This window comes from Manis javanica, chromosome 14 (genome assembly GCF_040802235.1).
Source record: "Manis javanica isolate MJ-LG chromosome 14, MJ_LKY, whole genome shotgun sequence".
In the NCBI taxonomy this organism is placed as follows: domain Eukaryota; kingdom Metazoa; phylum Chordata; class Mammalia; order Pholidota; family Manidae; genus Manis; species Manis javanica.
The window spans coordinates 55,043,228-55,064,845 of NC_133169.1; the positions used below are offsets into that span (position 1 = coordinate 55,043,228).

Consider the following 21,618-nt stretch of genomic DNA (forward strand, 5'->3'; position numbering starts at 1 on the left):
ACTGCGGCAATCTAGTCATCACTGGGGAAGCATGAAGGATATGTGGAACTCTTTGCACTATTTTTGCATCCCCCTGTGAGCCTTTTACTGGTTTTGAAAAAAAATTTTTAGATATCAATGGGCCATTCTGCATTAACACCCTTTCATGGGGCCATAACAACAGCTGTTTTCACTTGAGAATAGAGGTGTTAACACATTTCTTATCTGTATGACTGACAGCACAGCTCAAAAGTGGTGTTTAGCTGTCACATACCTAGTTTTGATATCATGGCCTGCCTTTCTGCCAGAGTTGAATGATGTGGAAGCTAGATCAGAAGGGGACTGTCCCAGTGACTTCACCCTCAGATAGAGAAGTTGGTACAATGACACGTCAAGCCAGAAGCACGCCAGAAGCCCTCTACTCCCAGCTGTGGGCTAGTGCCTTGCCTTTAGGCAGCATGGCAGCTGGGGACAAATGTATATGCAGGGCTCACGTAGAGCCTGTGACAGCTGAAGCGAACCAGGGAGGCCATATGGGAGGTGAGGGGTCTGGAAGCCAGGCTGTACTTCTGAATAAAGCTGGGTGATCAGCCTGGAGAGGAGGTGTGGGGGGCCGTGTGTGAGTGTGGCGAGATGAGGCCTGGTTGCTGTGAGCAAGTATCTGCAGGGTTATCTGGGAGACAGATTAAACTTGCACTGAATTAATCCAGACGGCACATCAGGTATCTAGAGGCAGAAGTCAAACGAAATAAGGTTTTAACTCAATATAAGGAATTGTCCAAGAGGCCTTCTTTGACAGGTACTAAGATCCCATACACTGGAAATATTCAAGCATTGATCAAATAACCACCCATTAAGGATGCTCTAAGGGGTCCCAACCAGTGGCCTTGCTCCCACTCTAAGAAGATGACCCCAGTGAGGACACTGGAGGTGGGTCCCCCTGGTCTGAAGACAGGAGCCAGGGCAGCCCCCTCCCTTTTAGTTTTTTAACACCATTAGTATGTATCTGCTTTCCTAAGCCATAATTCTTACAGTGGTTCATCATGCCCCAAAATAAAACTCACCTCCCAGCAGAACTTCAGGCCTCTTGTTGAGACACAGACTCCGCTGCTCCTTCTGCCCCCATGGAGCCTGGCACAGGGTGGTGTGGACAAGAAGCTCCATAAACCTCTGAAGCCAAGTGAATGATAGCTCTGGCATACCCACAGCAAGGAGCCAGCCTGGCTGCCCGCTCCAAGCCCTCTTGCACTGAGAGCCCATATATTTTATACTTCCAAGTGCTTCCTGGCACAGACTCCCCCCAGTGGTGATTTTGTTTCTCCTTTGCAGCTTTGTCAGTGTTTGGGTTTTCTACTTCGCTCCCAATGAACTAGCTATCAGAGTTACAGCTCCCTAGGAAATGCCCTAGAGTAACTCTGTCAGGGTTTCTATTAGCTTGGATGGATCTTCTTATTTCAGCAAGGTGTTTTATTAGCTTACAGAGTCATGAATCACATCAAAAGTAGGGGAAAGATGACCCAATACACACACTTTTATATGGCTTGTTGTTTTTTCTACTGATGATGTCTTCTTGATTGGGATTGAGATGAATTTAATTTCATGCAAAGTATGAAGACTGATTCATATCAGCATATCCGTGCCCTCACCTGGCCGGAGCTAAGAGGTTCACTCCAACACCCATGTGGTTATCACTGCTCAACAAATCTTCTGAAATCAATAGACAGGGTTGTAATGGCCCCAAATAAAGCAGTATGAAGCTCCTTCTCTTGGGCCCAGCCCACACCACTGACTAAATATGAGAGTTGCTTTGAGAATGGAATTGTATTAGTTAGTATCGGCTCCGCTATGCTACAGTAATACCTAAACCCTTACTTTTAAGTGGCTTAGTGCAACAACAGTATTTCTCTTGCATTCTCATCACGTTTACAATGAAGTTTGGTGAGGTCACATTTCATGGTGGCTCAGCAATCAACCCTGTCCTCTTCCCTCTTGTTATAGCAAGAAGAAACAACAACAAATGCTGGTGAGGATGGGGAGAAAAGGGAACCCTCCTACACTGCTGGTGGGAATGTAAACCAGTTCAACCATTGTGGAAAGCAGTATGGAGGTTCCTCAAAAAACTAAAAATAGAAATACCATTTGACCCAGGAATTCCACTCCTAGGAATTAACCCTAAGAATGCAGCAGCCCAGTTTGAAAAAGACAGATGCACCCCTATGTTTATCGCAGCACTATTTACAATAGCCAAGAAATGGAAGCAACCTAAGTGCCCATCAGTAGATGAATGGATAAAGAAGATGTGGTACATATACACAATGGAATATTATTCAGCCATAAGAAGAAAAGAAATCCTACCATTTGCAACATGGATGGAGCTAGAGGGTATTATGCTCAGTGAAATAAGCCAGGCAGAGAAAGACAAGTACCAAATGATTTCACTCATATGTGGAGCATAAGAACAAAACAAAAACTGAAGGAACAAAACAGCAGCAGGATCACAGAACCTAAGAAGGAACTAACAGTTACCAAAGGGAAAGGGACTGGGGAGGATGGGTGGGAAGGGAGGGATAAGGGGATTGATCATAGTGATTAGTACATGTAATATAAAAGGGGGCATAGGGGAAGGCAGAGTATAGCACAGAGAAGACAAGTAGTGACTCTATAGCAGCTTACTACGCTGATGGACAGTGACTGTAATGGGGTAAGTGGTGGGGACTTGATAATAGGGAGAATATAGTAACCACAATGTTGCCCATGTGAAATCTGAGCATAAAGTTGTATATCAATGATACCTTAATAAAAAAAGGAAAAAAGAAAAATATATGGGATAATAAATCTAGTCACAATATAAAAAGGATTAGAAAAATAATTTCTCCATTGTGACCACATGGGAAAACTAATAAATTTTACTCTAATGGAGCTGTAAAAAAATTAATAAATAAAAATAAGACAACTAAAAATGAAAAAATAAAAAATAAAAAAAGAGAACCATGAAAGGAACAGTTTGCAAGATCCACTTGAATTTCAACTGCAAGTGAGCCAGCCAAGCAGCTCAGGGATGATATTATACCGGGACGGAATTCATGTTCAGCATCTTCAATGATAAGAATCATTTCAGTGAACAAAGCACTTTTTTCCCCCAAAATCCTGTTTTAATTAGAAGATTGATGGAAAACATAGAGCTACCTCCCCATATCTACTTTTAAGAAAATCTATTTGGAAGCCTGGAAAATACTGGTGAATTATTAAAGAAATGGAACTCTCATACTTTTCTCCTATTTTATTGTTCTCTATTCCCTGAAAAGCCTCCAACATCGTATTTCTATAGCTTGGAATGTGATGTATTTTCCCTTAGAACCTGTAGGTATTCTAATTATATGTAAATCAGTTCACAGAAATAAATAGCCATAGTTAAAGGATATTTAAAACGTTAAAAGCTTTCTCTCAACTGTTCGCTATTAAAAAAGAAAGAATGAAAGAAAAGAGTCAATTTCCAGAATGCTGGTAGCTCTAACACCGGGTTTTTCCTTTCCATGACGGCACAGAATCTTCTCATGCAATGCCCATTTTCCAGGGCTGTTCTTCTGTCCAGTACACTGAAAGTACAGATCACAGTTTGAACCTGATTTTGAAATAATTCTATATTAATCTATCTTCCTTAACAGTGAAAATATTTCCCCCTTTTATTCAGAATCAAAACACACAACTGGACAAAGAAAGTGAGTAGGAATTAAGAAAGCTGTTTCCATACTGAAAAGCGTTTCCTAAGTGTTGTCCTTTACTTGCTAAAAACATTGCTGCATGTGTACTTTTTTTTTTTGCATGTGTACTTTTAAAGCATCATTATTTCCCTGATATATGAATTATATTCTACTCTAGTTCCCTGGCCATAAACACCACAGAAGTGCTGATGGTTCTCACATGTCTATCTCTCTCCACTCAGGAGTTCTCTCAACTTACACCGCCAACTGCCTGTTTCATATCTGCGCTGGGTTAGCTCGTAGGCTTGCAAACTGAGCGTGTCCAGAACCTCATTCCTGATCTGCAAACCTGCTCCACGTCAACAAAGGGCGGCATGGTGTTTCTGGCTTCTGAGGGCAAAAACCTCACAATTGCCATGAATTCTGCTCTTTCTCTCACATTTCATTTGCAACCCATCAACTAAGTTCTATTGGCCCTACCTTCAAAATATGTTCAGAATGTAAACCTTTGCTTTCACCTCCACCATTATTACCCTGTTCAAGCCACCATCATTGCCTGCCAAGATTTTTGCAAATGTCTTCTGAGCCTGACCTTGTCTTCCTACAGTCTAATTTTAACCACAGCCAGAATGATCCTAAAGAGCATCATGTCTCTTCAATGCTCTAAAACACTCTCTGGGATCCCATATCACCCAGTATCAAGGCAAAGTCCTTAAAATGGCCTATGACACTTTCTTCAACATCTCCTACAACTCTCCAGCTGAGCGAGTTTCTTCCTCAAACACAGCAGTCCCTTCTGAACCTCAGGACCTTTGCACTTGGTGTTCCACTGCGTGGAATGCTCTTACCCAGATACCTTCAAGATCTCCACTCTAACATCATCCTGACTGCTTACATCTGCAACTCCCTCACTCCGAGGCCCCCTCCCTTTCCTGCTCCCTTGCTTCATCTGACGTACTTCATATTGCTCTGATTATCTTTTTATCTACCAGAAAATAAACTCCAGGAGAGCAAAGATTTTTATCTGTTGTGTTTACCACTGTGTCGACTCACTTAGAATCATGCCTGGCACACAGTAGACACTTAATAAATATTTGTTGAATGAATAAACAAAATTCTATTCAGTGGTGGATCAATGCGTTTGGACCAATAGGGGCCTCATCCTCACTTTCATGCCTGCTGACACTCACTCACATGTCTGTGGCCAGTGAGCCCACACCTGGGCAAGGGCCCCCTTGTAACAGCAGGTGCCAAACGTGTCCTGACTTTAAGGATGATTTCCAGCCTCTGAATGTGCTTGCACGCTGGGATTTCCTGCTGAGCTGGGCTCGCAGCACCTCATCAGTCCCCTGCAGGTGCCCTTCTGGATGGCTGCGGGGGTCAGCACAAGTCTCACATCAGTGGTTGAGGCACCTCCAGGACTACCACCCATCCTACCAGGAGACAGAGCTTCAGGGGGCAGAGAGTAGGGCTGATTCTGAACAGAGTCACAGGGCTGTGACAGAAATCAGACCTTCTCCTAGCCCTTTGGCCAGTCATGAGGGGGCTGTAAGTGAGAATGCAGATTTGCTTCTCTAAGGGCGGGCACCCCCTCACACACGGGTGTAGGAAGAGAGAAGCAACTTGTCCCCCAAGCCACAGAAGCATGCGGTTCTGTCTCGCCCATGCTCAGCAAGCCGAGGTGCAAACTCATCTGTGAGCCCAGGACATCTCCCAGGGACCCTCCCACACACACAGGAATGCCGAGGGCCTGTGGCCAGGGGTGTGCAAGGCCTTCTGACACTTGGGTTTTGCTACTGCTATGGCATCAGTAGCCAAAGACCGGTGGGGCCTGGAAACACCAGGGCCCCTCTTGGGTGACATTTCCAGCTGACTGGGTCTCCTGTGCTCTACCTCAAGGTAGCATCAAGCTGGAGGTAAGGCTGCCCAAGGGGGAGTGGTTCTTGGGGTGGGGGTCACTCATCACTAAAACAAATGTTCAGAGGCCCATCAGGCATGCTGTTTGCAGACAAGTCCTCAGAAATTCTGAGATGTGATGAAAGCCAACTAAATATGTCACAAGCAAAAAGGGCAAGAGATGTTTCCAAGTTTCATTCGCCTTTAGGAAGTGACAACTAGAAAGAAAATGAATCAGATGAAAAGGAAAAGGCAAATTATCACATTAAGAATTCATTTCCATTTAGCAAATCTGCTATTAGCATCACAATCCAGGTTATTTTAGTAATGAGAGCCTCACACAGGCGGCATAACTGGATGCCTCACCGACAGGCTTTAAGGAAACCAGAAAAATCCCTCTTCCACAATCTCTTTTTCAACAGCCTGAGGTCATGCACTAGGGATGGACACAGCCGGCCCTTTCCTGGGAGACGGTGAGGCAGATGGGCCCCAGGTGGAGCTGGAGGTGGGCAGTGAGGCTCCAGGCAGCCGCCCTGTGCCCACGGAGCTCGCCGTCCCGCAGTGCTTCTTCACAGCCTGGCTTCTTTCTCCTGAGGACAGGAATGCTCAGAAGGATAAGGCTTTCTGTGAATCCACAGGACAGAGGGCAGGAACCGTGACGTCCTTTAGCCAGGGAGCAGCCCCACCCTGGTCTGGGGCCATGAAGGGCTGCAGTGTGCCTTGGCCTCTGAGAGCGCAGCCTCTCACACCAGCCTGCTGCGTGACTGAGGATGGCTGGGTCCCCCTTCCTCCCCTCAGCCAGGTTCCTACAGAGCCCCCAGAACAGGTAAAGGAGTCTTTTATTATTTATCTCAAATACCCACCCTCACACTTTGATAACAAGGCACGTCCAGAGGAGATAAACTCCAGATCTAGCAATAGTTTTGAGGGTCCAGCACCTCTGATTTCATCAGCATCTCAGGCGAGGTGAGTTTACATCCGGGTCTCTCTGCTCATTACAGCCAGAGGGACTTCTGAAGCCTCAGGGTGAGCTTCTCTGCTGTCAGTTTAACAGTCATCAGTGCTGCCCATTACCCTCAAGATCAAGGCCCGCATCTGGGCCTCGTGTATCTAGTTCCACAAGATCTGTGCCCATTCTTCGGCTTCCTTCCCACCACATTCCCACAGGGCCCTGGGTGCCAGCTACACACACAGCCCCTGAGATGCCCGCATGGGTGGAGGACCCTTCTGCTCTCTGCTGGCCACACCTTTCTGTATCTCGGGCCTCTACTCACTGGAGGTGCAGTTTAAATCCTGCTCCATTAGAATGGGATGGGAATAGAAGAGGCTGGGGAGAAATTAACTTAAAATATGCAAAGCTAGATTTTTACTGAGATTCAGCTGTTTTTCTTTATTTCTCTGTCTTTCTTCTTTTCTTTTTAAATAAACATTCAGCATAGTAGTGCAAGCCTTTGGTTGATTTCTGAAAAACTTACTTTTGACCATATTTACCAGTATTCTCATTGCTTTTATGGAGAAGTGGATCTTCAGAGATCCTTGTCAGGAAATGCTCTCACCAGTGAATTGATTTTTAACAAAGGTCCAAAGGCAATTAACTGGGTAAAGTATGTCTTTCAGCAAATTGACTAGAACAATTGTATAACCATACGCAATCAATCAATCAATGAAAAGGAAAAGAACTTTGACCTATATCTTGCACCATACCAAAAAATTTAAGGCAAACAAATCATAGACCTAAATGTAAAACCTAAAGTCACAAAATTTCTAGTAGAAAACATAGCAGAAAATCTCCATGACTTGTAGTTAAACAAAATGATCTTAAATACAACAGTAAGCATATGATCCTTAAAAGAACAAATTGATAAATTGGACTTGAACAAAATTAAGATCTGCTCTCCTAAATCATGGTCAAAAGAATAAAAAAATTAGCCACAGACAGATTGGGAGAAAATATTTGGAAATCATATATCTGATAAAGGACTTGCATCTACAATATACACAGAATTTTCAACACTCTCAACTCAATTTTTAAATAGGCAAAATATGTGACCAAATAAATCATGGCAATTAAGCAGCTGTAAAGATATTCACCATCTTCAGTCAGTAGGGAAATGCACATCTAAACACAGTGAGACACCATGATGCACACAGAGAATGGCTAAAATTACAGACTGCACGCCAAGTGTCAGTGAGGCTGTGGAGTTACTAGAACTCTTAGGCTGCTGGCAGGAGACTCAAACTGTACAAGTGTTTTGGAAAACAGTTGGACAGTTTCTTAAAAAGTTAAATATATGCCTATCCCATGCGCCAGCCATTCCACTCATCGGCATTTAATCTCGAGAAATGAAAGTACATGTCCACTCAATGACTTCTACTTGAATATTCACTGCAACTTTATTTGTAAGAGCCAAAACTAGATCTAACCAAAATATCCCTCAATGGATGAGTGGGTGAACAAACTGTGCTGTATCCATATAATGGAATAGTACTCGGCAATAAAAAGGATAAAGTACTGATGAATTAGCAATACAGATGATCTCAAAATAAATAAGCAAGAAAGCTAAGCAAACGAATGCAAAGAAAAAATAAGCTGTACATACTGTATGTTCCCTTTATATAAAATGTTAGGAAATGCAACTGTATTCCATTTGCTCAACACAAAGTAACCTGTGCTGGAGATGGCAGAAAATGTTTGCTTAGGATGGGACTGGGAGTAGAACGGGTGGGAGGGTGAGAATGTGAAAAGTCCCCCAAAAGCTTTTGGTATGATGCATATGTTCATTATCTTGATTATGGTGATAACATCACAGGTATAAATGTATGTCCAGACTAGATTTTCACTTGTGCACTCAATTGTATGCTAAGTATACCCCAGTGAATCTCTTAAAAAAGAATGAAGCCATAATATGTGGCTTTAAGATCTTTTGTTAAGACCTGTAAACAATAAATGCACCACCCAGTGGAACTCCCCAGATGATCAAATGGGCTTTAGGAAGCTTACGAGAAACATCTCACAGAAACATAATTTCAATATCTCAGTAAGTCTAGAGAGAGGGGCAGACGTTGAAGTAATTGTGTGTGTGGCCTTTTGAAAATGAAGTGGCTATCATAAAATACATAGAAACTCCACAGTGTTGTTGATAGGAGTTGTGCTGGCAAAAATGCGGCCAGCCTGGGCCAAGAGGAATTAAGACTATTCGACAGGCAAAAAGGCCTCTGGATCCTTACCTTTCTATGGCCAGGAAGCAGGCTGAGAAGACTCCTGAGCAAGCACCATAGATAATTTCTTCAGAAGTAGCTGTGGAGCGTGACAGAGAAGAAAGCATGTCTCAGAGAGTAGAACCAAGAGCCCAGAGAGCAGAGCCAAGAGTTGTGGACAACAGTCAACTAGGGCAGCATTTCCAGGGAGCGGGACCATGGTCTAATCAAGGAGCACTCCCCTCCCAGAGGGCAACATTTCTGCCGAGAAGGATGTCACAGTTACTGTGGGTCAGTGCTGGTCTGTTTCAAATGTGAGTATTTACTGCTATTATGCTATCCTATCCCTGTTGCATCATTGTATGTTGTGTGTGGGGAAGACAGATCACCTTCTTTTTTGTTCATCAGGTCTCCAGATCAAGAAGTGCTACGTCTGGGTTTTATGTATATTACAAGACCCTAGATTCTGAGCCTTATGACATAATTGAGTAAGAATTTTGAGGGTCTTCAGAGGGGTTGAGTATAGTTTGCATGTAGAGGGATGTGAATAATTTTGACCAGAGGGAAGACCGTGGTAGGGTGATTACACAAATGGGCCCGATTCCATATCCACAAGCTTCTCAGTGTGGTTTTGCAGCTCCATCCATCAGGATGTGGACCTAGCTCCAGATCCTTTAAGTCGGGCTGGCTTTGTAAACTTTCTTTGCCTGATAAGATGCAGAAGAGGTGATGGAGTACAGTTTCAAGTTTAGGCTTCCAGACTCCTCCTAGTCTTTTGTTCTCTTTCTTGGTTGCCTGACTGCACCACAAAAGGCTGGCCTGCTAAAGTATGAAAGACCTTGGGAAAGACAGTTGAAGTGCCTCAGCTGACAGCCACACAACCTCCATAAGACAGGTCACCTGGATAACTAGTCACACATAATGCACAGAGCCCAGCTGAGCCCCCAAAACCTGTCCATATGAGCACCAACTAAATTGTCAAGCTGCCAACTGTGAGGGAAGTGCTTGGTTAAGGCACTGAAGTTTGTTACACAGCACTAGGTAACTGACACTCATGCATCGCTTCTTCTGACCTTCATGACAACCAAAGAGATGGGTGCTGTTATTATATACTGCATTTTACAGGCAAGTCCAAGGCATAGAGCAAGTTGCAGTACCACCTAAGGTCTTACGGGGATTGTAAATGGCTTTTTTTAGTCATTAGAGCTCTGTGCCAATATTCTGGTTCTCCATCCAGGCACTCGGTAAGATTGAAGTTAAGTAGTCTCATGGCTTGTTTTAGACAATTAAACTCAAGGGGAAGTAATGTGTGTCACTTCCAGAGAAATACTATAAATAAAATGCATGATTTGCCACATCCCTTTCCTCTTGCCATAGTCCTAAACAGTGTACCAAGTGGTGACTGCCCCTTCCGTCCAGGTCTCTGCCTGTGATTTGGAGGACAGCCTCCAGCCAACCCACAATGGACATTACACAGTGAATAAAACACAGTGAAATAAGCTTTTTTGGGTTTAAGTCACTGAGATATGGGATTGTTACTGCAGCATAGCCTAGCCCATCCTCACTGATACAGTGGCCTAGCCAGGATTAAACTTCATGTCTCTATAATTCCAAACTCATACTCTTATTCATGAATGAATGGGTGAATAAATGATTTTTATCTAAAAGACAAGACCAACGGTGCTAACTGAAACAGAAAAGCAGGAGAAAAAGATTAAAGACAACAAATTGGTGTAACCAAGACAGCAGAGGTCAGAGGAACAAATTTTCTTCCCAGAGGTCAAAGAGAAGGCAAACATCTAGGGAGGTGTTGTTGGGGGGGAACGTTGTGTATTTTCCTCTGTTCTTGTCCCTGCTACAACAAAGAATTGAAGGACAGAGGCACAGTAATGAAGCAGAGTAAAAGTTTTATTTAAAGTTACTTAAAGAAAGAAAAAGTATGGACAACCTCAGGGAGAAGAGGCACCCTGAAAGGTTTAAGTTTTATTTAAAGAGAGCAAGTGCCCACCTGGAGAAAGGGGAGTGTAAGCGACCTCACAGAAGAGGTGCACTGGAAGGTTGAGATAAATTTTTGAGACTATGCACTTAGCAAGTGCGGGCGACCTCAGAGAGGAGGGCACCAACAGGTGTAGGGTCTGGGGATTTATAGACGGTTGAGGATTTTCAGGAAAGTGACAAAGGGCCAGGTGTGGACCTGCCAAATGGTCTCAGAAAGTTCCTCTTTGACAATAAATTAAGTTTCTATTTTTTTTAACTTAACACAAGAAATATCTGCTTTGATTCCTTTCCAGGATATCAGCTTCTGTCTGGAAACATATGAATCAAGACTGTCTGTCCTGCATCCAAGGTGGGCTGAGCCACTCTCTGTTTGATTAAAATGCAGTTTTACCTTTAAGATAGAATCCTTCCTAAATAAGCTGGGCCTTCGAGCAGGCTAAAGTAAATCTTACAATGGTGTGTTCTAATTGACACAGTGAAGACATAGGCTATGCTGAGATACTTTTCTTTACCTGGGGAGTATTCAAACTTCTAGGCCAAGTTGCTCCTGGCCTTCTAGCTTTTCTTTTTTTAACTGGCTAACTCTTTGAGTCCCTTCTAGTGGATTTTACTGGCCTTATTCTCTTTCCACCCTGCTCATATCTATTTTCCTGCCTAGCAGTATGAGGAAGTGAGGTCCCTCCTGCCACAGCCCTCAAGAACTGGCTCTGCCCATCTGAAGGTTTCTGTAAAAATCCGCTCAAAGCAGGTACAGCAGGGCTGGCCATGAGCACAGGTGTGGCGCCTCCAAGCCCTTCTCTCTGAGGCTCAGGCGCCTGGGCAGGCACCCAGGCAGAGCAGCAGCCCCAGACCCTGCCCCCTGCAGTCCCTCCCATTGCAGAGACGTCTCCTGGCTGGACCACCCTGGGTTCTACTCACTACTGGATCTTCCTCCCCTAAAATTAGGATGACTTCTCAGTGCTGCTGTCTGTCATTCAAATGCCTTCCACTCAAAAGTAATCAAGATCACCTAATTAATCAACTCACATCCTTAATTTGATATTTCCACCAGCAACTATGGATTCAAATTCAATTTATCTACCTCTACTTTGAATTCTCCAATTTAAGCAACTTTTCCAGATACTAAACTTTAATTATAGGCATTTCAACAAATGTTTATGTGCACAGAGCTTGGCCAGGAAATAAATAAAACATTCTCCCTGCCTCCAGGGACTCACAATCTAGTGAGGGAGAAAGACACAAGTAAAAGGGGCCATGATTCAAGGCCAAGTCTGATAAGGGCTGGAACAGGGGCACAAAAGCAACAAGAAAACAGAACCAGCAAGATTCAAACTCGCCACGTTCCTCTCAGTGCCAGAACTTTCTTGTCTCTCTGTGTTTTTACCATACTTTCTCTATGATGCAATTCTTACCATTTTTGCCTTAATAATGAGCAGTCTTTGGAACATAATCAAACTTATATAATCAGTATAACAGTGCAAGCCTGTGACACAGAACAACAGAGGCCCCACTGCAAGGATGGCAGAGGCCTGCACCAAGGCTCCAGGGGACTCTGCCACCTCAGGGGGTTCCCATCTCCCTCCGTGAGTGAAGGGCTCGCACACTGATGTCTGTGGACCGCTGCTTCTAGCCCGCTAACTCCTACCACACACAGTCAACTCCATACTCAGGGTCGTTCTGCCTTTCCACTAAGTACAATGCATCAGCTGCATGACAGCTCGCCTCTCCGTGAGATGTGCCCCCCTCCTACTCCAAAGCTTTCAGCTGTCTTCTTAATGGTGGAGGTCACTGCAGTTCTGGCCTTCAGATCCAAGGGGTTGTAGTCGTATCCTTCCTAATAGTCCTGGTAACCGTGAGGATCCGCCCTTCACACAAAGACAGCAGCTTCTCCACATACTATAATAGGGAAAGCAAACCTTTATTAATTCAGATCCCATTAAAACAAAAAAATATCTTGACAAATCACATAGAGAATGTAGGGAAAGAGCGAGGAGACTTCCATTTATTTATTTATTGATTTATTTTATTTATTTATTTATTTATTTTTTGTGTGTGTGTGAGAGAGAGAGAGAAAGAGAGAGAGACAGAGACAGAGACAGAGACAGAGACAGAGACAGCCAGAGAGACAGAGACAGCCAGAGAGAAAGACAGCCAGAGGACAGAGTTAATACAAACCACATGGACGTGAAATAGCAGAGACCTTTCTTGTTGGGCTTCCTGGATATCACAGATGGTATGTGTCAGAATGCCATGCCTGGTACACAGTAAGTGATCAATAAAGGCACTTGGACTACAACAAGAGCAATTACATGAGCCGTGTGGGTAAAGAAAAGGAAACCTGCTCATAGGCATCAGGGTAGAAAATTGAATATTCTTCCTGACATAAGCTGCCAGATTTCTCATTATAATCACATATTCATTAATTTAGCTGAGAAATCTATTCAATACACATTTACTAATTCACTCTGTTTCAGGCACTAGTCTAGGCACTGGGCATACTCCTGCCACGCAGAAGCCTGCCTGGAGGCGGCATTCTAGTGGTGACCCAAGGAAGCGACAAACTTAAAAAATCAGGTTGTGATTTGTTCTTTAAAGAAAATAAAACTGATAGAGCCTGAGGAGTGGGTCCATAAGGCCTCTCAAAGGAATGACATTTACATGGAGACCTGAGTGATAAGGAGACCTCTCCATGAGTTGTAAAGGAAGAGCATTAAGGCAGATGGAACAGCTTGTACAAAGGTTCTAAGGTGAGAAAAAGCTTAGAAGGGAAATGGGAAGATGGAATAATTTTAAATGTGGGATGCATATTTTTTTTAAATTGACACACACGGAAATGCCATTTGTTGCCAGTGCCTCCCGATCTCAACATGAGGAAGTGAGTGGAAGTCACTAGTTCTAAACCCATTCATTCCCTGCAGCCCTGGTGGTGGTGGCAGCTTATGGGCCAGACAATTAGAGCAACCAGGGGGCGTCTTGCTCATCATGAACCTCAGGCAAGCTGCTCACCTCTCTGTCCTCATTTCCATCTAAAGAAAGCTAATGCCACCAACCCACAGGAGTGACTGTAAGGACCAGGTGAGGTGATTCTATGTCATCATTACAGCTGGTACTGTCAATACCTGGTACTGAGCAGAACCAGGGGGCAGGAAGGAGAGGGTCGTGGGCACTTGCTGCACTGAGCTAGGAGAAAGCCCTTTGCCGAGCCGGGTCCCAGGACCTGAGATCTAACCCTTAGAGGCTGGTTTGCAGAATAAGCCCATCGCCATCACTCTAAACTGGCTGGGGTTGGGAATACACAAAATGAGGAATGCACAAAAGTTGGGGGTGGGGGATCAGTGAGAAGGCCCTCCTTGTCTTACCGGGGTGCATCCCAGTGAACATCTCGAGGGACTGCGGAGAGGCAGGGAGGTGCTGACCTTCCTGACAGCCTCGTAGCAGGGCACCCTGTTACCTGGCCTCAAGGCCTGCCTGGCCTGGGAGTCAGCCCAGGGAGTCTGACCGGTCCTGGGACCAGCTGGGATACCGCCGAGCCTGGCCTTCAGAATCTTCTTCACCTAGACATGACCCCTCTCCACCCTGGACTCCAGAACCAGACCCCAGGGTCCTAGGAAAGCTCAAAACGTGAGGCATCTCAGAGACCACAGCAAAATACAGCTGGGGTAAGGGGACTAAAATCTGCTCATTACATTTGTTTTCCCAGAAATATCTTACCCTAAGGATATTGCTTTGATATTCTAACACTGAAATTAGTATGGAAAAATGAGATTTACATTTTTTTTTTTTTGCTGCCTTGTAACCCCGTGGACTAACACTACCTCTGGGATTTTTCTGGTTACTCTTCAATCACTTTCAGACAGATGGAAAAACCGTATAACAATACCTTTTGTTAAGAACACTTTAAATTCCATGTATTCTTAGCTCTCTGAAAGCAATCCTGCTTTTAACAAGACTTCTAATTAATTAGTTTCTCCTTTCAGGATCCCAGTTCTTCAAAAATGCTTTGAAATTCAACTGGCCTCTCCGAACTTTTCTTTTTCTTAGAAAAGTCTTCTCCCAGCCTTAGCAAGTGTTGGACAATAACCAATTTGGAGCTTACTAGCAAAAAACATTAGTATTAATATTGCCAATTCTTATTACATGAAGAGGCAAGAACATCATGAAGTTTTCATGTTGACTAAATCGACAGGCTCAGATGTTTAAAAGACAGATCGTTGCTTTTGGCTTCTCAAGAGAAAACTGAGTCAAGTTTGTGTCAGCCTAAAACTTAAATTCTGAATATTGTCATAATGAAAATCTCCACATTTGCAAGCCAGTCCCTTATCAGAATCTGGAGGAGGAAAAAAATATAGTGGGCATTTCCTCCCTTCTCTTGACTGATTCTGTATTCTGTTTAGTCTCTTGATGTTAATAGTTTAAAATACTCTGAGTATCTTTCCACCGTGAGGGCTTTAGCCCTGCTTTCAAACATCTACAGATAGAATGGTGTGCTTCCCCAAATGCCATGAGAAGTTTTATGAACTCTTTCAGATCTCTTCCCCAGAGAAGGTGCATTTAATAGAGGAAAATGTCATGTTTCATTAGGACATTCGTGCTCACACAAATTTACTCTTTGGAAAAGATAGTGCTTATAAAACTGAAACCAAAATTGACAAATTGTGTCTCTGTTTAAGAGCTGAATTCCTCAAATATAGAATCATTCTCCACCGTGTCAGCCTGAATCCATAAAACATTTACTTTCCCCATGAATAAAAATTCTTCTCTTTTCCCAGAAGACAAATCTAGGGACCCCCATCTGAGTCCTGGAGGTCACTTAGCTCTTGGGATCTGGGCAGCTTTATCTGCAATTTGGTTCCTGTGTGGACGTGGATACAGAATCAGGAATGCCACTCACCCTCCCTGCCCACATGACTGCACATTTATGGCATCTATGGCACTTTACCACCAGAGGGAGGGACCCACTTAGAAACCAGAAAACTAGAGTGTAGAGAGACCATTAGCTAAGGAGCGAAGGGATCCCATCCCCTGGAAACATCAGCCAAAGGCATGAGAAATGTACCCTGCCGGAAAATAGTTTCATAAGTGGAGATTGACACCCTTAATTTCTAATCCTAGATGACAATATTCTCGTCTGACCCGAGCGGCCTAGGAAGTGGCCACAAATATGGGAGAGTTTATCAGAGCCTTAATATCTACAACTTTGGACTTGAGAGAGAATTCAAATCCTGAATCTGCCACTTAACAGCTCAGTGACTGGAGTCAAGTTACTTAACTGCTCTGAGTTTTAAAGTCTTCAAAGGGTTACTGTGAGGATTAAGTAAAATGTTTTGTTTCATTTGTTTCTTCAACAAATAACTGCTGAAAACCTACAGTGTCCCAAGGACTATTCTAGATGCTGAGAAGACAGCAGTGAACAGACCAATGAAGTCCCAACTCTCACAAGGTTTACATTTTAATGCAAGGAGACAGACAGGAAATGGATGCACATTGTGTTGGGTGGTAATAAGGGCTTTGCTCTTGTGTTGAGAACAAACTCTAGGGAGGTAGAGGTGGGAGACCAGTTAGAGGACTGTTGCAATAAATGATTCAAACAAATGTAATGATGGGGGGATTAGCAGTGGAACAAGAACTAGTCAGATCCTGGATTTATTCTGAAGGGGAAGATGATCACATTTGCTGAGGGCTTGGAAGTATAAGGAAAAGAGAGGAACAAGGATAATCTCAAGATTACAGATCTGAGCAGCAACTATATATGAATGTCACTACCACTAAGTGACATGGGGAAGCCTGGGGAAGGGGCAGGTCTGTGGATGAGCACATGCGGTGGGTGTGCATGTGTGTGTCCAGTGTGGGGCATGCTCATGTTGAGATGCCTATTCCATATGTAAGTAGATAGTTGGGTGTATGAGTTTGAATTTCAGGGGGAGGCTGGAGATATAAATTTGGGAATCATCACTGCATAGAAGAAATTTAAAGCCCTGAGACTAGATGAGATCCCCTGAGGAGGGAGTGTAGATATAGAAGAAAATAGAACCAAGGATTAAGGCCTGGATAAGTCAGTATTTAGAAGCTGGTGAAAAGACAGAGCCAGAAAAAGAGACTGAGAAGAAATGACTCTACTCAAAAAGGGTAGTGGGGTCAGGGTGGTGGAGAGAGACTGGAAAACCAAGAGTTAACAGCATCAGTTATGACAACACCCAGAAAGGCTGGAATTTCAGCTTGGAGAATGCAGCATCTGTTCTGGGTCAGCATTATTTTCCCTGTAGCCTGTACATGGGTCAGAATCAAGGGGTAGAAATGGACGTAGCTCCTCTCATCACCTTTTATAACACACTCACAGAATTTTTTTCCCATCCTTGCAACTCTGATCTCTGCTGGCTCGGAGATCTTGGTACTCAAGGGAAGGATGTCCACTAGGAGGCACAAAAATGATGCCACTGAATTGGAAGCTGGGACAGCTCCCTGGCCTAGAGGGCTTGCCTGCAACTGAACTAACAGAAGACTGCTGTACTGGGATTACTGATCCTGCTTGCCAAGGGGAAATTGGGTTGTAGCTGTGCAGATGTAGAACCCAGAGGTTTCTCTGGAGCACGTCTTGGTTTTTCCATGTGTATCCCTGAATTAATGGGAAACAGCTGCAACCAAAAAAGGCAGGACCATTGTGGATTCAGGCTTTTAGAACTGAAGGTTTAGAATACCACACCAGTAGAGAACCCCAACCGGTTGAGGGCAAGTGAACATGGAAAGGGCAGCAAGAGAAAAGAATGGTAAGTATCATTACAGCTTTGTGACCAGTTACAGAAACACGGACTGCAGCAGCTTTGCCTACGTTCTGGCCTGTTTTCATGTATATGTAAGAACTAATTCCAGCTTCCCTTGCTCTTCTTTCTCAGAGCCTCCTCCAGGCTTCTAGGCCCTGACAACCTCCCTCTGTCCCCTTCATTCTCCACCTGCAGGGATAGCACTGCTCTCTGCAGGAAGATCAGTAAAAACAAAACACACCCAACACCCCAACATGGATTGTTTTCCTGACCAGATCCTGAGTGGATTCTCATGGAAAGGATCTGTGATCAACTATAAATGCTACTCAGAGGCTGCCTAAGAGAGGGGCAGGGAGTTGACTACTGGCTTTTGCAGTTTGTTGCACAGAGAAGCTCTCAGTAAACAGAAGTTGCTGCTACTTGCCGTTGCTACTACTGATGTGGTTTACAACTCACCTTCTCACATGAGACAAATTCTGTCTGGCCTCACCTCATGGCACCCTCAAAGTATCCTTCCACAGTCAGCCCCAGGCAAGCAGGGCTGGTGATGGCCAGCAGCCCAGGTGGAGAGGGGAGGGGTCAGAGACGAATGTGGGTAGCTTCCCTGTCCTGAAGTGCATGCAGCCTGGAACAAGGAGAAGCTGCTAAGGGCAGGCATGTTGGAGGTCAAGACCATTACCCTGTGCAGAGAGGCCCTAGAACACTCCGCACAGAGCTGTGCTCAGAGCTGATTTATTTATGTAAATGGTAAGTACACTGCTGTGCAGGAACAGAAGGGGAAAAGACCCAGAGTCTGGAGGAACCATGTATGGCTCCCTTACATTCTCTCCTCCCAGAAGGGCCCACAGGCTCCCTCTTCCCCTAGGAAGGAAAATGCAGCACCATGCATGTGAGGTTTCTTCCAAAGGAATCTCACTGAGATGGTCTTTATTTGGGACTGGTCCCACAGACACCCTTTATCTAGCATGTACCAAAATTCCAGATTCCCAGGAGGAAAGTAGGGGTTCAGCACAAACCACATTGTACATTCTAGGCACAGTGAGCCCCCTTTATAATTTAGGGCAAACTTCAGATCAGCACAGGGGACTATTGACTAGCCCGGTTTCCAAATGCCAGCCAAGCACAATCTTGCAGGCAGGCCTTTCTCAGGATGGCAGTCTTGGGATGCCATGCTAACTCCTTTCTGCACAGGGGAACTGTGGTCCCTCAAGCTGCTGAGGCCTAGATGCTGGTCTTGAGGTGTTCCTCAGCAACCTGGGCACCCAAGCAGAAGATGGCCCATCACTTGGGTGGATGAGAGGTCACCTCCTGGGCACAGGCTCAGAGAGCTGGAAAGGGGCTGGATTAACTAAAGGCCTCGCATGGGAATTCCTGAGAGTAAACTCTCTGCAAGTACCTATAAAAAGTCCACAGAGGGGCAGAGCCAAGATGGCGGCATGACTAGAGCAGCAGAAATCTCCTCCCAAAACCACATATATTTTTGAAAATACAACAAAGACAACTCTTCCTAAAAGAGAGACCAGAAGACACAGGACAACAGCCAGACTACATCCACACCTGCGAGAACACAGCGCCTCGTGAAGGGGGTAAGATACAATCCACGGCCCTGTGGGATCAGAGAGCCCCAAACCCCAGGTCCCGGGGGGAGGAGAGGAGTTGGAGCAGGGATAGAGAGGGAGCCCAGGACTGCTAAATAGCCAGCCCTAGCCATCTGCACTGGAGCATAGATACAGTGCAGGCATGGGGTCCTGGATACTAGGGAAACAGGATAGTAAGACCTGTGAGTGGGTCCCCGCAGCCGGTGCCCTGGGGACAAAGAAAAGCGAGTGCTTTCTGGAAGTCTTAAAGGGATAGGGACCCCACAGCCAGCCTGAAGCATCCTGGGACACTTAGCCCAGCAGCAGGGAACTCCAGGCACTCTAAACCCCTGGATAGCAGGGCAGCTCAGAGGTACCTCATGGTGATAAACAGCCTCCCGGCAGTTCCCCCTCAGATGTGGCTCTGCCATATCAGAGCAGCAGCCTGAGGCAGGCCATACCCACAGCAACAGCGGAGATAAACTCCATAGTGTCCGGGCAAGAAACACAGGCCCCATCTGCATGCAGCTGCCCAGCACAAGCTGCTAGAGGTCACTGTTCTCCCAGGAGAAGAAGGCCATACACCAACAAGAAGGGATGTTCTTCCAGCCGTCACTCATGCCAGCTCTGCAAACTATCTCTATAGCCATGAAAGGACAAAACTTGAGGCAGACAAAGACCACAGAGTCAACACCTGAGAAGGAGACAGACCTAACCAGTCTTCCTGAAAAAGAATTCAAAATAAAAATCATAAACGTGCTGACGGAGACACAGAGAAATATACAAGAGCTAAGGGATGAAGTCTGCAGGGAGTTTACAGATGTCCGGAAGGAGATTACAGAAGTGAAACAAACTCTGGAAGGATTTATAAGCAGAATGGATAAGATGCAAGAGGCCATTGATGAAATAGAGAACAGGTACGCATAGAAGCTGACACAGAGAGAGATAAAAGGATCTCCAGGAATGAAACAATATTAAGAGAACTGTGTGACCACTCCAAAAGGAACAATATCTGCATTATAGGGGTACCAGAAGAAGAAGAGAGAGAGAAAGGGATAGAAAGTGTCTTTGAAGAAATAATTGCTGAAAACTTCCCCAAACTGGGGGTGGAAATAATGAATCAGACTATGGAAATACACAGAACTTCAAATAGAAAGGACCCAAGGAGGACAACACCAAGACACATAATAATTAAAATGGCAAAGATCAAGGACAAGGACAGAGTTTTAAAGGCAGCTAGAGAGAAGAAAAAGGTCACCTATAAGAAAACCCATGAGGATATCATCAGACTTCTCAACACAATCTTACAGGCCAGAAGAGAATGGCATGATATATTTAAAGCAATGAAACATAAGGGACTTGAACCAAGAATACTATATCCAGCATGACTATCATTTAAATATGAAGGAGAGATTAAACAATTCCCACACAAGCAACAGTTGAGGGAATTTGCCTCCCACAAGCAACCTCTACATGGTATTCTAGAGGGACTATTTTAGATGGGAGCACTCCTAAGACTAAACAGATGTCACCAGAGAAAATAAAATCACAGCAAAGAAAGCAGACCAACCAAATACTGACTAAAGGCAAAAAATAAAATCAATTACCCACTAAAAGCAGTTAAAGGAAACATGAAAGAGCACTGAATAAAACAACTAACATATAAAGAATGGAGCAGGAGGAATAAGAAGTGAGAGAAGAAAAGAATCTCCAGACAGTGTATATAACGCTCAATAAGCAAGCTAAGTTAGGCAGTAAGATACTAAAGAAGCTAACCATGAACCTTTGGTAACCACGAATGTAAATCCTGCAATGCCAATAAGTACATATCTTTCAATAGTCACCCTAAATGTAAATGGACTGAATGCACCAATCAAAAGACACAGAGTATAGAAGAGTATAGAATGCACAAAAACAAGACCCATCTATATGCTGCTTACAAGAAACTCACCTCAAACCCAAACACATGCACAGACTAAAAGTCAAGGGATGGAAAAACATATATCATGCAAACAACAGAGAGAAGAAAGCAGGGGTTGCAGTACTAGTATCAGACAAAATAGACTTCAAAACAAAGAAAGTAACAAGAGATAAAGAAGGACATTACATAATGATAAAGGGCTCAGTCCAACAATAGGATATAACCATTCTAATTATATACGCAACCAACAGAGGAACACCAGCATATGTGAAACAAATACTACCAGAACTAAACGGGGAAATAGAATGCAATGCATTCATTTTAGGAGACTTCAACACGCCACTCACTCCAAAGGATAGATCACTGGACAGAAAATAAGTAAGGACACGGAGGCACTGAACAACACACTAGAACAGATGGACCTAATAGACATCTATAGAACTCCACATCCAAAAGCAATAGGATACACATTCTTCTCAAATGCACATGGAACATTCTCCAGAATAGACCACATACTAGGTCACAAAAAGAGCCTCAGTAAATTCTAAAAGATTGAAATTCTACCAACCAACTTTTCAGACCACAAAGGT

General features: G+C 44.2%; 1 long non-coding RNA gene across 5 annotated transcripts in view; it reads right to left on the reverse strand.

Moving 5' to 3' along the window:
* Positions 1-955: 955 nt before the first annotated feature.
* Positions 956-21,618, reverse strand: part of LOC118972708 (uncharacterized) — a 350,716-nt gene continuing 330,053 nt past the window's right edge. For 2 of the 5 annotated variants that reach the window (XR_012125010.1, XR_012125011.1), the window contains exons 2-4: positions 8,805-8,874; positions 4,947-6,166; positions 956-3,575 (exon numbers count right to left, since the gene is read on the reverse strand). This is a non-coding gene — a long non-coding RNA (uncharacterized lncRNA). Of the gene's footprint in view, positions 3,576-4,946; positions 6,167-8,804; positions 11,452-21,618 lie in introns of those variants that run through there. The other 3 variants (XR_012125012.1, XR_012125009.1, XR_005061781.2) reach the window with 3 other exon arrangements.